Source organism: Prunus mume, linkage group LG3, assembly GCF_029339155.1.
Source record: "Prunus mume cultivar Tortuosa linkage group LG3, ASM2933915v1, whole genome shotgun sequence".
Classification (NCBI taxonomy): domain Eukaryota; kingdom Viridiplantae; phylum Streptophyta; class Magnoliopsida; order Rosales; family Rosaceae; genus Prunus; species Prunus mume.
This window is the reverse complement of record NC_142700.1, coordinates 21,646,064-21,658,600: the sequence shown is the minus strand read 5'-3', so window position 1 is coordinate 21,658,600 and position 12,537 is coordinate 21,646,064. Positions and strand designations below refer to the sequence as shown.

The 12,537-nt window shown below is 35.2% G+C and overlaps 1 pseudogene; it reads left to right on the top strand.

Moving 5' to 3' along the window:
• Nucleotides 1–697: 697 nt before the first annotated feature.
• Nucleotides 698–12,537, top strand: LOC103326761 (glucan endo-1,3-beta-glucosidase-like; annotated as a pseudogene).

Sequence of the window (12,537 nt, the reverse complement as noted above, 5' to 3'; positions counted from 1 at the left end):
CTTTTAATTATACACAGGATAAAATTTTGGTGTATATTCCAAATTTTTAATTAAAAAATATTATCAATTTATAAACTAACGGAATGAAAAATAATAAAGAGGTACTCATGTCTCGTTCACTTGAGTTTATTTTATCTTTAAAAAAACTCCATAAAGTGGTATTTATTTATAACACGTTAACAAATACCCAGCATAGTTTTAATTCTATATGAATTAACCGATCATTTATTAATTTAATATTGTATTTAGAAATTAGTAAAGAAAGCATCTTTCAAAAAAAACAAAAAAAACTCATACATGGAACTTGAGTTTCGTGGATGTCAAAGGGAGAGAAAGAGAAGAATTAGGTGGTGGGAGGAGGTAGAAGGAGGGTGCTGGATCATGGATGTGAGGTTGTTGGCTGTCGCATAGAGAGAAGGAGATGAGAGATAAAAAGGAGAAGGAAGAAGGGTGAAACTGAAGTCACTCGCGGGTTGAGATTTTTCTTATGGGTCATTTAAACCCGGTTGTAATAAAACTACAATTTTGAAACTGCAACCCGCAAATAAGCCCTGCATATTAACCTCCGCATTCTAGCAGCTCCCAAAGATTTGTATGTCGAGAGCTTCATCTTTGTTACATGATCTATGTACATTGCACAATACTATTTCAATGACACGTGTGCTTCACTTGTTATGTCTCGAAAGCAACTCATAAGATGGCATCTTTATTTTTGATGAGGAGATGGTACCATTTAACTGGGCTAACAAAGGAAGGTACATATAATATAAAGTTTAATGCGTTGGACGTTGCACCCCAAAGTACACTCCAAGTTAAGACAAGTTTTCTCCTTCATACCCAAAAAATAAAAGGCTTATTTACTGTAGCATCCCCCGAAACTTCGGTCAAATCTCACTTTACCACCCCCAAAGTTCAAATGGCCCATTATTTTGTCTCTTGCAATTCTGGCATGATCAGTTAATTGATCACGCCATATTTGCATGATATCTAAGTAATTCTGTTAGTGAAAGATGGGAATACAAAGTTACCAATCTATTTTCTAGCCTGTTATACCAATCAGTTTCATTCATGGCTTCATTGTGAGATTATAAGCAACAAACCATTTGTGGTTCGTGCGTTCCTACTTCTTGGGCTTTTGCCATTAAGCTCCAATGTCTCAAAGTAAGTTTTTATTGAAGGACTTCTAAGAAAAAAGAAAATTATTAAAGAAAAAAGAGTTCTTAATGTTAAGAGAAACGTTTTGCGTAACATTTAAGACCCGTTTAGGACTACTTCTGTAGAAAGCATTTATGCTCCTAAGTGCCTAGAAGGGTTTTAGAAACGTTTTTTTTGTTGGTATCACTTTTGACTATTCCATAAATAGTAGCACACCAAAGCAGTTACTTGGGCTCAAAACGTTTTTATGTGATGTAGTTCATATTTGGTTTTGATTTTGATTGAATTTGAGACAGTTGCAGAGCCAATAGGAGTTTGTTATGGTCGGGTTGCCAAGAACCTGCCACCTGATCCAGAAGTTATAAGTCTACCAAGCAAATGGCATAACAAGAATGCGAATTTTTGATCCGAATCCTCCAAACTCTGCAAGCTCTATTGAACATCGAACTCATCATCGGTGTTCAAAACCAAGACATTCGGTCCCTTGGAAATGACGTTGCAGCTGCTACTGCTTGGGTTGAGAACAATGTCCTAAACTACTTTCCTGATGTCAAGTTTAGGTACGTTGCAGTGGGAAATGAGATCAATCCCCAAGATGCAGAAGCCAAATATGTTCTATCAGCCATGCAAAACATTAAAAACGCAATTGCATCTGCTCATTTACAGGACCAAATCAAAGTTTCAACAGCCATAGACATGTCTCTGTTGGGCAGCTCTTACCCACCATCAGCAGGCTCATTTAGTAAGGCTTCAAGTTCATACATAAACCCTATTATTACCTTCCTTGCAAGTAATGGCTCTCTTCTTCTTGCCAATGTGTACCCTTATTTCAGCTACATTGGTGATACCAAAGACATCAGCCTTGGCTATGCCCTATTTTTGTTGGGGTATTAAACTAAGTTTTGCTTGAATGATTGAGAAGAATAAGTTTTCTCATAGTGTTTATTCAAGATAAAAGAACTAGGCTATATAGCCTTTACATGAATTGAAACCAACGTACAAAGTTGAAGCATTATCCCACGAATAACAAGTCCTAATCTCATGGGATACTGGTTAGAGAAACAGTCAAAGATAAACTTCTACAACTACGTTCCTACAACTTAGGGATTATTCAAACAACTCAAAAATAAACAACTAATAATAATATCTTCACATCCTCCCTTAAACTGAATGCGATTAAGCAATCAGTTTACATCTGAACTTAAACAAACTCTAAGTGAACTGTGCATCCTTCTGAAATCATCCAGCTTCATTGGCTTTGTTAGAATATCTACAACCTGTTCTTGAGTTCGGCAATGAACCAAGTACACCACTTCTTTTTTAGTGAGCTCTTGCAGAAAGTGAAATCGAACATCTATATGCTTACTTCTTCCGTGCATAACTTGAATTTTAGATAACTTAATAGCTAAATTATTGTCACAGTATATCAGAGTAGATTCATACTGTGAACAATGCAACTCATTAAGTAATCTCCTTAACCAAACAGCCTGACATGTGCATGAGGCAACAACAATGAATTCACTAGGTTGTTGAAAGTGTAACTACTGGTTGTTTCTTTGAGGACCAAGCAACAGCTACTGAATTGTATATGAAAACATACCCAGAAGTACTTTTTCGATCATCTAAATCACCAACATAATCATTGTCACTGTATCCTAACAGAAAATCTCATTTCAATCCTTTGTTGTAGAACAAACCATGATCTGTGGTTCCCTTCAAGTTTCAAAGTATCCTTTTTGCTATTTGAAGATGCACTTCAGTAGGTGATTCCATGAACTTGCTTATTAGACTAACTACATACATTAAATCTGGACGTGTATTAGTCAAATACATTAGGCTCCCCATAATCTGCTTGAAATGAGTGCTATCAACTTTTTGTCCTTCAGTGTCTTTAATGAGATTGGTTCCTGGGACAATTGGGTTTTGTACAACATTGCAATCAGCCATACAAAACCTATTGAGCACTTCTTTTGCATATTTTTTACCAACAATGATTCCATCTGTAGATTGCTTCACTTCAATACCCAAGAAATAATGCATCTTTCCTAGATCTGTATCTCCAACTCATTCATCATGGAGGTCTTGAACTCAGTGAACATAACTTTATCATTTTCTGTTTATATTAAATCATCAACGTAGAGACAAAAAATCAAGATTTTACCTCCCTCTTGATGCTTTATGAAAATAGCTTTCAATACGGTTGTACCAAGCTCTAGGAGCTTGTTTCAGTCCATATAGAGCTTTCTTCAAACGATAAACCTTCTGCTCTTGCCCCTTTTGTTCACAACTAATAGGTTGATCCACATAGACTAGCTCATTTAATTCTCCATGCAAGAATGCTGATTTTACATGAGTTGTTTTCCAAACAGTGGGGTTAGTATGTTGTTTTCAAATATAACCAAACTTTATTTTTGTCCACTCACACGTTTTCTATTTTGCGCCCCCCAGGCAGTAGATAGATTTGTACCGAGCGGCCGAGCCGAGATCCTAACTTCCGAGATCAATCTCTTGTAGGATGACTTTTCCTTGTTTTATTTCCGTTGAACTTTATGTTCCCGTTTGTAAATTGAAACTCTTTAGATTGCTCTGATGTCGCCCATGTTAGGATTTGATTGTAACACTGGGAGGCCATTGATGTTAATTGCATGGTATTATCTTGTGTATGTTGCTTGTTGAGATTTATAAATGTATTTAACAGGTTTAAAATTTTTGGAAATGTCCATTTTTCAAGGAGACTGCCGAAATTTCGGCAAAAGTCTCATCCCTTTTAGTAAGTGGGTCTGACTGTAAGACCCGTGTCTTGAGGAAACAAGAACAGTGAGCAGTCCTACACCACTAAGGGAGGGAAATGTGAAGTGCCTTCTATGTGTGGGCACTTCTCTTCCTAGCAAGAGGCATTTTGGGCAAGATAGCATTAGCTTGAGCCACCGAAGTGTGCCAGCGAGGACGCTGGGCCCCAAGGGGGGTGGATTGTAAGACCTGTGTCTTGGGGAAACAAGAACGGTGAACAATCCCACATCACTCGGGGAGGGAAAGGTGAAGTGCCTTATATGTATGGGCACTTCTCTTCCTAGCAAGAGGCTTTTTGGGCAAGATAGCATTAGCTTGAGCCCAAGAACAAAACCGTGAGGGGGGAGGCCCAAAGCGGACAATATCTTGCTAAGAGTCGAGTCGTGACACCTACATCGACGATGTAGGATAATTTACAATATTCGTCGAAGAGTTCGAGTCCTCACCAGCCCGCCCAACACCTCCACACCACAACATCTATAGCACCTCCACACCGTAAGTGACTCCTTTGTTCTTGGATGCTTGAAGAGCTTTAAAACCAGGGGTGGAAAACCAACCACTAGCGAAGAAGATGATATCCCCTAATTGAATACTAAGCAGTTTTTTTTTTCTTTCTATAACACACTTTTATTTATTTATTAAGGTTCGGTTTCAAGATGGGCCGACTATTTTTGGTTTCAAGTGCCCTAATAATAAAACACTTTTAACCCATATCAAAATGTAAGGTAACATGAGACTATCAGTTTTAACTAAGAACAACTAAAAAACCCTATTAGGATACATTAAATAAATTGTATACCTCTTATTCTTGTTATTAATTGTTAAATTAAAATCTCAATGTCATCATGTTTTGTTACTATTTGGCAGCACCATTTTTCCATACTTAAACTTAGGGGTCATCATTTGGCCCACAATGGGGCCAATTGGGAAAAAGCCCGGCCTCGGCATTGTGGGCCATGGCCTATCCCACCAAAGCCCATTAAGGCCCGGCCCTGGCCCATATATTTTATAGAAATATAAATTTAGTTTAAAAATGAAAGGAAATGGAGACACACACAAGGGGTTTGAATTCCTACCACTTTCATCCTATTCCCACAGCTTATCTACCATGCCATATACAACTTAATGATTATATGCTACACCATTTGATATTTATATATGCTTCATCAAACACCTTGCCACAACTGAATTTAAGCCATATCAATAATAATGTTGGAGCTACATCAGACTATGTAAACTTAAAAGGCACTTCTTCCTTCCATGTCCTCTTTTAGAGCTTTATGGTGAAGAGAATATTACAATAGTTCATATGAATTTTTGTGGTATTTTTCTAAATTTTAATTTATGTATTGTGAAATGAACAAAGAAAAAAAATGAAGACATAAACATATAGATAAATGTAAATAGAGAACTATTGGGGGACACACACACACCCCACACCAAAACATAGAAAAATAATAAAAATTGACAAAAATCAATATTAAAAATTTCAACATAAAGTAGGCCTATTTCATTAGGCTTAACTCTCAACCAAATGGGCTTTTTCAAGCCTAGTTTTGAATTTTTAGAAGAAAATAAAAATCCTGGCCTTTTATTTTCTCTCTCCTTTTTAAAGCTCGATCCAACCTAGCTCAAGCCCATTAAACTATAGCTCTTCTCCCTGAGGAGATTTTAAAGGAAATTACCCATCTGGTATGTAAACTTTCAGAGCTCAAATTTATACACAACGCAACCTATAAATATGGTGGAAAAAAAAAATTTGAAACTTTTACACGATATATAACCCCATCAGGCGACAATCCTAGATCCGCCACTGCTTGCAAACAGTGTGTGTGTGCCCTTCCTAACTTTGGCAAAACAATAAAAGACAACAAAAAGAGAGTGATCAAAATTGAAATCAAGGCAAAACACATGAACCAAAAATCATTTCACCTTTTTATTTTATTTTTACTAGCACATAACACTAATTGGTTTATTATTATTATTATTATTATTATTTTAGAATTAAGAAAAAATAATAGAGGTAGTTATGTTCCATAAAAATAGGATATTATTTGATTTTGTTTTTAATTTTTTTTAAATATAAACAAATATAAATTTACCATATTATCGTCATTTAATTAATAATTTCAATTTTTAATGTTTGAATTAATCAAGGGCATTTTTTAGTATTCTAAATGTTTCACTATTCTCTACCTTTTGCTTTATATATATATATATATATATATATATAATAGAAAATTCAGAATTCTTTTTAGTTTTTAGTGTGAGCTTTGAAAGCCCATTTATATTATGGCCCAAGTAAACAACCCAACTCAAAAAATAAGAAATAAAACAGGATTCCACTGCCGGGATTCGAACCCGGATTACAATTATCCATTTGTGAGTATTGCTACAGCGGATTTGTTAACAATATGAAGAGATATACTTATATAAAGGAATGTCTTTGGGCACTGTACATTCATTAGCTTTTCTGCTGCTAAAATCGGATAAATCCCAAGATTTTAGACTCGTCTTTTCTGAAGCTCTTGCTGTGTGCAAAAGAAAACATAAGCACCTTCCAAGCTGTCTCAGCCTACAACTTTCTCACATTCAAATTCTAGCTCAAAAATTTGCAGCCAGGTTCGCTTAGCTCTTCGTTATCTATCTTTTCATAATTTCATTATTGTATTAAGCACTGTTTTAAATTGTGTTTAGTTTTTATAAATTATATATATATATATATATATATATATATTCCTTGTAGAGCCCATTACACATTGTTTTTTAATGGTCCAAACTGTCTAATTTTTAGATATCCCTCAAAGATCATATTTGCAAAAAACAGAATTAATGACCCCAATTAGGAGACGGATTAAGGTTTTTTAGGTTTTAGATTTTCACTTTTATTTGCAAACTTTCAAATCACATTGTAATTCGAAACTGAAAATAAATAAGGGCATTTTTGTCCATTTTTGCACTCAATTAGATTATTGTCATTTTAGTCTTTTCTTGAAGTATCGTGTTCATTTGTTTTGTTGCTAAGCAATTAGATGCCTTAATGATTTTCAATTTTTATGATTTTTTTACAAGGATGATCTATGAATGAAGACTTTAAAAATAAATGGTTTGGATTGTTTGAAAAAAAATAAACGGTTTGGGTTGATCCAAACCATATATTTTGAAATCACAAAAATTAGACAAATCGAAATCGTTTGACATCTAATTGTGTCTTACAAAATCAATACGGTGCTTCAAGGTACTAAAATCCTAATTGAGTCAAATGTCGCAAGTGATTTTTTGTAGAGATGATCTTTGAATGGGTATCTAATAGATTATTTGAGGAAGGGTATCCCTCAATAGATTTGAGGCGAACTGTATATATATATACATACCCATTGAGCACTCTTTTGAAACTATGTGCTTAGTTTAAAAAATTATAGTTATATATAAATACATCCCCTTCGGGCATGATTTTGAAATTGTGCTTAGCTTACACTTGTCAAATCAATATATCTAACACTTCAGTCACTTGTCAAAATAGAAGCACAAATGCTTGATTCATGCTCTAAATATTTGTCACAAAGCAACACATTTGTGCTCTATAATCAATGGAAACTCCTATATAGGAGACTGACCACTATAAAGTGGTTGCACTGTGATCATCTTCATAGAGCACGATTATCTGTGCTATTTGAAACAAAGAGCACAAATAAATTCGTGCTTTTAGCCCTGTTTTTAGTAGTGTTATCACTCTCATTTTCCTCTATATTCTACCATAAAAAAATGTAAACTAAAAATTAAAATTAAAATGGTTATCAAATGAACCCTAAGATTGTTGCCTCTATGAATAAACTCTATATTGGAAGCAAAAGCTTCAGGTCTTAAAAATTGGACTTATGGGCAAAACAGTTAGACATAACTAATATATTCATTGAAGGTGATTCTTAGGTTCTTGTCACACTACTTCAACAAAAGGCCCCCTCTCCTTGGAGTGACTACTCCATTAATTTGGACACAAGTTATTTGTTGCAGCATTTTTGACATGCTTGAAATTTTATAGTTACACTAGAAATTTGTAAAAAAATAAATATATAATTTAATTAAATGCTTTCTAGGGATTTTTATTTTGGGTCCTTTTTTAGCTCAATAAAAACTTTAATAATAAAGAAGAGTGATCAAAATGATCAAATTGGTAAAAACACAAAGATGTCGACAACCGTAGTGGAAAAGAATATGGACTTGTAGATTAGTGGTTTCAGTTTTGAGCCTCATGGCAACTTGACAGTGTGTCTGAGAAAACCTCATTCCCCTTCCTAACTTTGACAATAACAAAAAACCAAAAACAAAAAACAAAAAGATAGTTATCAAAATTGAAATCGAGGCATAACACATGAACCAAATATCATTTCACCTTTTTTATTTTATTTTTTATAATAGAGTTTCTAAATGCCCTCGTATAATTTGATCAGTACACCGAAACACCTAAAAAAGTTCAAAATTTCACTTTTCTCTTGGATATACTAACTTAAAAAGAACATATTCCGGCAATGGCTGGATTCTTTTTTCTTTATGTTATTTTGTATTTCTTTGATTGGCAAATTTAAGGGTGTTAATAGAAAATTCAAAATTCTTTGTAGGTTTTACTTTGAGCTTATTCCAATAATGGCTGGTTCTTTTCCTTTATGACATTTTGTATTTCTTTGGTTGGTAAATTTTAGGGTGGTAATAAAAATTCAAAATTCTTTTGAGTATTAATAGAAAATTTAGAATTCTTCATAGGTTTTAGTGTGAGCTATCAAGCCCATTTATTATATTAAGGCCCAAGTAAACAACCCAACACAAAAAAGAAAAAGAGGAAAAGAAAAGAAAAAGAGAAACGAATTCCGCTACAGAATTCGAACCTGGATTACAATTATCCATTTGTGAGTATTGCTACAACGGACTTGTTTATGATATCCTAGTCATTTATGGCAGCTAAAGCAATTGCTAATCGAATGATATCATGTTGAGCTACAGGTGCAAAAACTTCTGTATAATCAAAATGAGCTATCAATGCCCATTTATGATATCATGTTGAGAGTATCCTTTAGCTACTAACCTAGCTTTGTAATTGAAAATCTCACCATTTTCTTTGATCTTTGTTTTAAAGATCCACTTGACTTCAATTGTTTTTCCTCCCACAAGTAGATCAATAAGCTCCCATGTATTGTTTCTTTGAATGGCGTCTATCTCAACATCCATTCCTTTCCTCCATTTTGTGCTTTAACAGCTTCATCAAAGGTGATTGGATCACTATCAATGAACAAATTAAAATGAGCGCCATTTTCTTCATCTGTTAGTTCTTCTCTAGTCACATAATCAGTTAGCCATCCAAGTGCTCTTCTTGTTCTGGTTCCCCTATTCATTGCTTCATCAGGTTCTGAGGAGTTGTTCTCTAATGAGTTCATTTTCTGGTAACTCATTTTGAGAAGTTTGATGTGTGACATCTTCAATTTCTTCAGTTGCTTCTAGGTCAACAGTGACATGTTGATCTTTTCCATTACTCCAATCCCATCCTTCATCTTTACCAAAAAACATCTCTACTAATAATAATCTTCTGTGTATTTGGGTTGTACAACCTGTAAGCTTTTGATTCCTCACTAACACCAAGCATTACACATTTCACACTCTTATTATCAAGTTTAATACGTTGAGAATCACTTACATGAGCATATGCCAAGCAGCCAAATATTCTAAAGTAGCCAACATTAGTTTTTTTTTTTCCACTCCAAGTTTCTTCTAGAGTAACATTCTTCACTGTTAGGGTTGGACATTTGTTGAGGATATGATTGCTCTAAGTTCACTGCTTCTGGCCAAAACCTTTTAGGAACTTTCTTCAAAGCGAGCACACTACGGACCATGTTCATGATGATGCAATTCTTCCTCTTGGCTACTCTATTTTACTGTGGTGAATAAGCTGCTGTCAACTGTCTTTTAATTCCTTTCATTTCACAAAAATTAACAAACTCTTGTGAATTGAATTCTCCGCCACGATCAGTTCGTAATGTTATGATGAACATTTAAAAGGATGCCCAATTCACTTGGAGTATGTTCAAGTTCAGATGTACACTGATTGCTTAATCGCATTTAGTTTAAGGGAGGATGTGAATTCTCCTCCACAATCAATTTGTAATGTTTTGAAGAACAAACTAGTTTCCTTCTCCACAGCAACTTTGAACTTCTTGAAAATAGCCAAGGCTTCTGACTTTTCCAGCTAAGAAATATATACAAGTCTTCATGCTATAATCATTAATAAAGTTAATGTAATACCTTTTGTTGCTATTGGAAATAGAACTTTATAGGTCCACAAATGTCGAATGAATAAGTTGTATACTAATGATGCTCTCCAAGTGTTTTCCTTTGGAAAAAATTCTCTGTGTTGTTTTCCCATCATGCATTCTTCACAAACCCTAGCTGGAGGTTGCAACTGAGGTAGTCCTCCCACCAAGCTTTTCTGCTGTAAAGTCTTTAGGCCTTTGAAATTCAATTGTCTATATCTAACAATGCCACAACCAAGTATCATCTTGGATAGTTGATTTCAGACAGACTTGCTTGGTCAATGCAGCTTGTGTTTGTAATGGAAGCATTCTATTATAAGCCATTTCAACATGCATAATTTAACCTTTGATGAATTTGGTAGCAATTCTTTTGAATTAGAATGGCGAACCCCTACTCTTGAAGCTGACCAAGGCTGATTCAGATTACTTCTAAATTCAGGCACATAGAACACACCTTGATATGATTTGTACAAGCACCATTGACTTTAATTTTGACATCTCCTTTTCCTTGTACTTTTAAGCTTGAGTCATTACCAAGCTTTACATTCTCCCTGAACTTCTCATCAAGTTTGGTGAACATCTTCTTGGTTCCACTCATGTGATTGCTACAGCCTGAATCCAAATACCATGTATTGTTGATTTGTTTTCCCTTGACTTCCTCATATGCCATCAGCAACAACTCTTCTTTAGTTTCAGCTACAATGGCTTTTGTTTCATTCCCCTTCTTGGGACACTCCTATTGAAAGTGTCCTATTTCATGGCAGTAGTAACACTCCACATTTGATTTATCAAATGATCCTTGGAGCGTCCTCTTCCACGTCCTCGAAAGCCTCCTTGACCTCTTCCTATTCGTCTCCTCAGAGAGTGATTCTCTTGGCTCACCTTCAATGCTTGTTCTTTCATTGCATGGCTATTCATCCATTGTTCATGTACCAGAAGACTGCTTTGTAGTTCATCAATAGAGAGATTATCAAGATCTTTTGATTCTTCAATCGAACACACCACATAGTCAAACTTTGGTGTCATTGATTCAAAATCTTTTCGATAACAACTACATCTTCCAGCTTCTCTCCATTGATCCTTCTCTTGTTAGCCATGGTTAGAGTCCTTCCAAAATACTCATCAACTGACTCTTCAACCTTCATATTGAGCATCTCAAACTCTTTGCGAAGAGCTTGAAGTTGGGCACGCTTGACTTTCGCCGTGCCTTGATATTTCTTCTTCATTGAATCCCATATATCCTTTGATGTATCTTTCTTCAAGATGGTCTCCAATATAGCTCTATCAATGGCCTGAAAGAGAGTTCTTGGTCTTCAAATATTTGAGCTTCTGATCCTCTAGGGCTTTCAATTGAGCTTCTGTCAACTCTACACCCTCTACATACTACGTGATTCCATTCTCCACTATGCCCCAATATTCCTTGGACGTCAAGAAGTTTTCCATCAACATGCTCCGGTGGTCATAATGGCCATCGAAGCGTGGAATCGCTGGTTGCACGCTACTTCCTTCTCCTGCCATTAATTCTTGCTGATTCAAGCTTCCTTATTCTCTCTCTACCCCTAGTTGGGGCTCTAATACCAATTATTGGTATTAAACTAAGTTTTGCTTGAGAATATGATTGAGAAGAATAAGTTTTGTCACAATGTTTATTCAAGATAAAAGAACTAGGCTATATAGCCTTTACATGAACTGAAACCAACATAAAAAGCTGAAGCATTATCCCACAAATAACAAGTCCTAATCTCATGGGATACTGGCTAGAGAAACAAGTCAAAGATAAACTTCTACAACTACGTTCCTACAACTTAAGGATTATTCAAACAACTCAAAAATAAACAACTAATAATAATATCTTTACAATTTTCTGCACCTGGGGTGACAGTACAAGATGGTGCATTTGGATACACAAATCTCTTTGCTGCAGCTGTGGGTGCTCTCTACTCTGCTCTTGAGAAATCCAGCGTTTCCACTGTGGAAGTCGTTGTATCGGAGACCGGTTGGCCATCCCAAGGTGAGGAAGGAGCCATAGTTGAAAATGCAAGCACTTACTATTAGCATTTTATTGACAGTGTGAACAGAGCCTGGAAAACCTGTAGAAACTTATTTGTTTGCCATGTTTGAAAAGCAAAAGGGCCCTGCAGAAACTGAGCGACAATTTGGTTTCTTCTCTCCTGATAAACAACCCAAGTACCAAATTAGTTTCAATGGAAGAGCAAAGTTTTATCTGTCAAAAGAAAAAAGAAGAGGAAAGTTTTTTTCAATACGTCTTCTAGTATTAAGAACAGTAATTTAG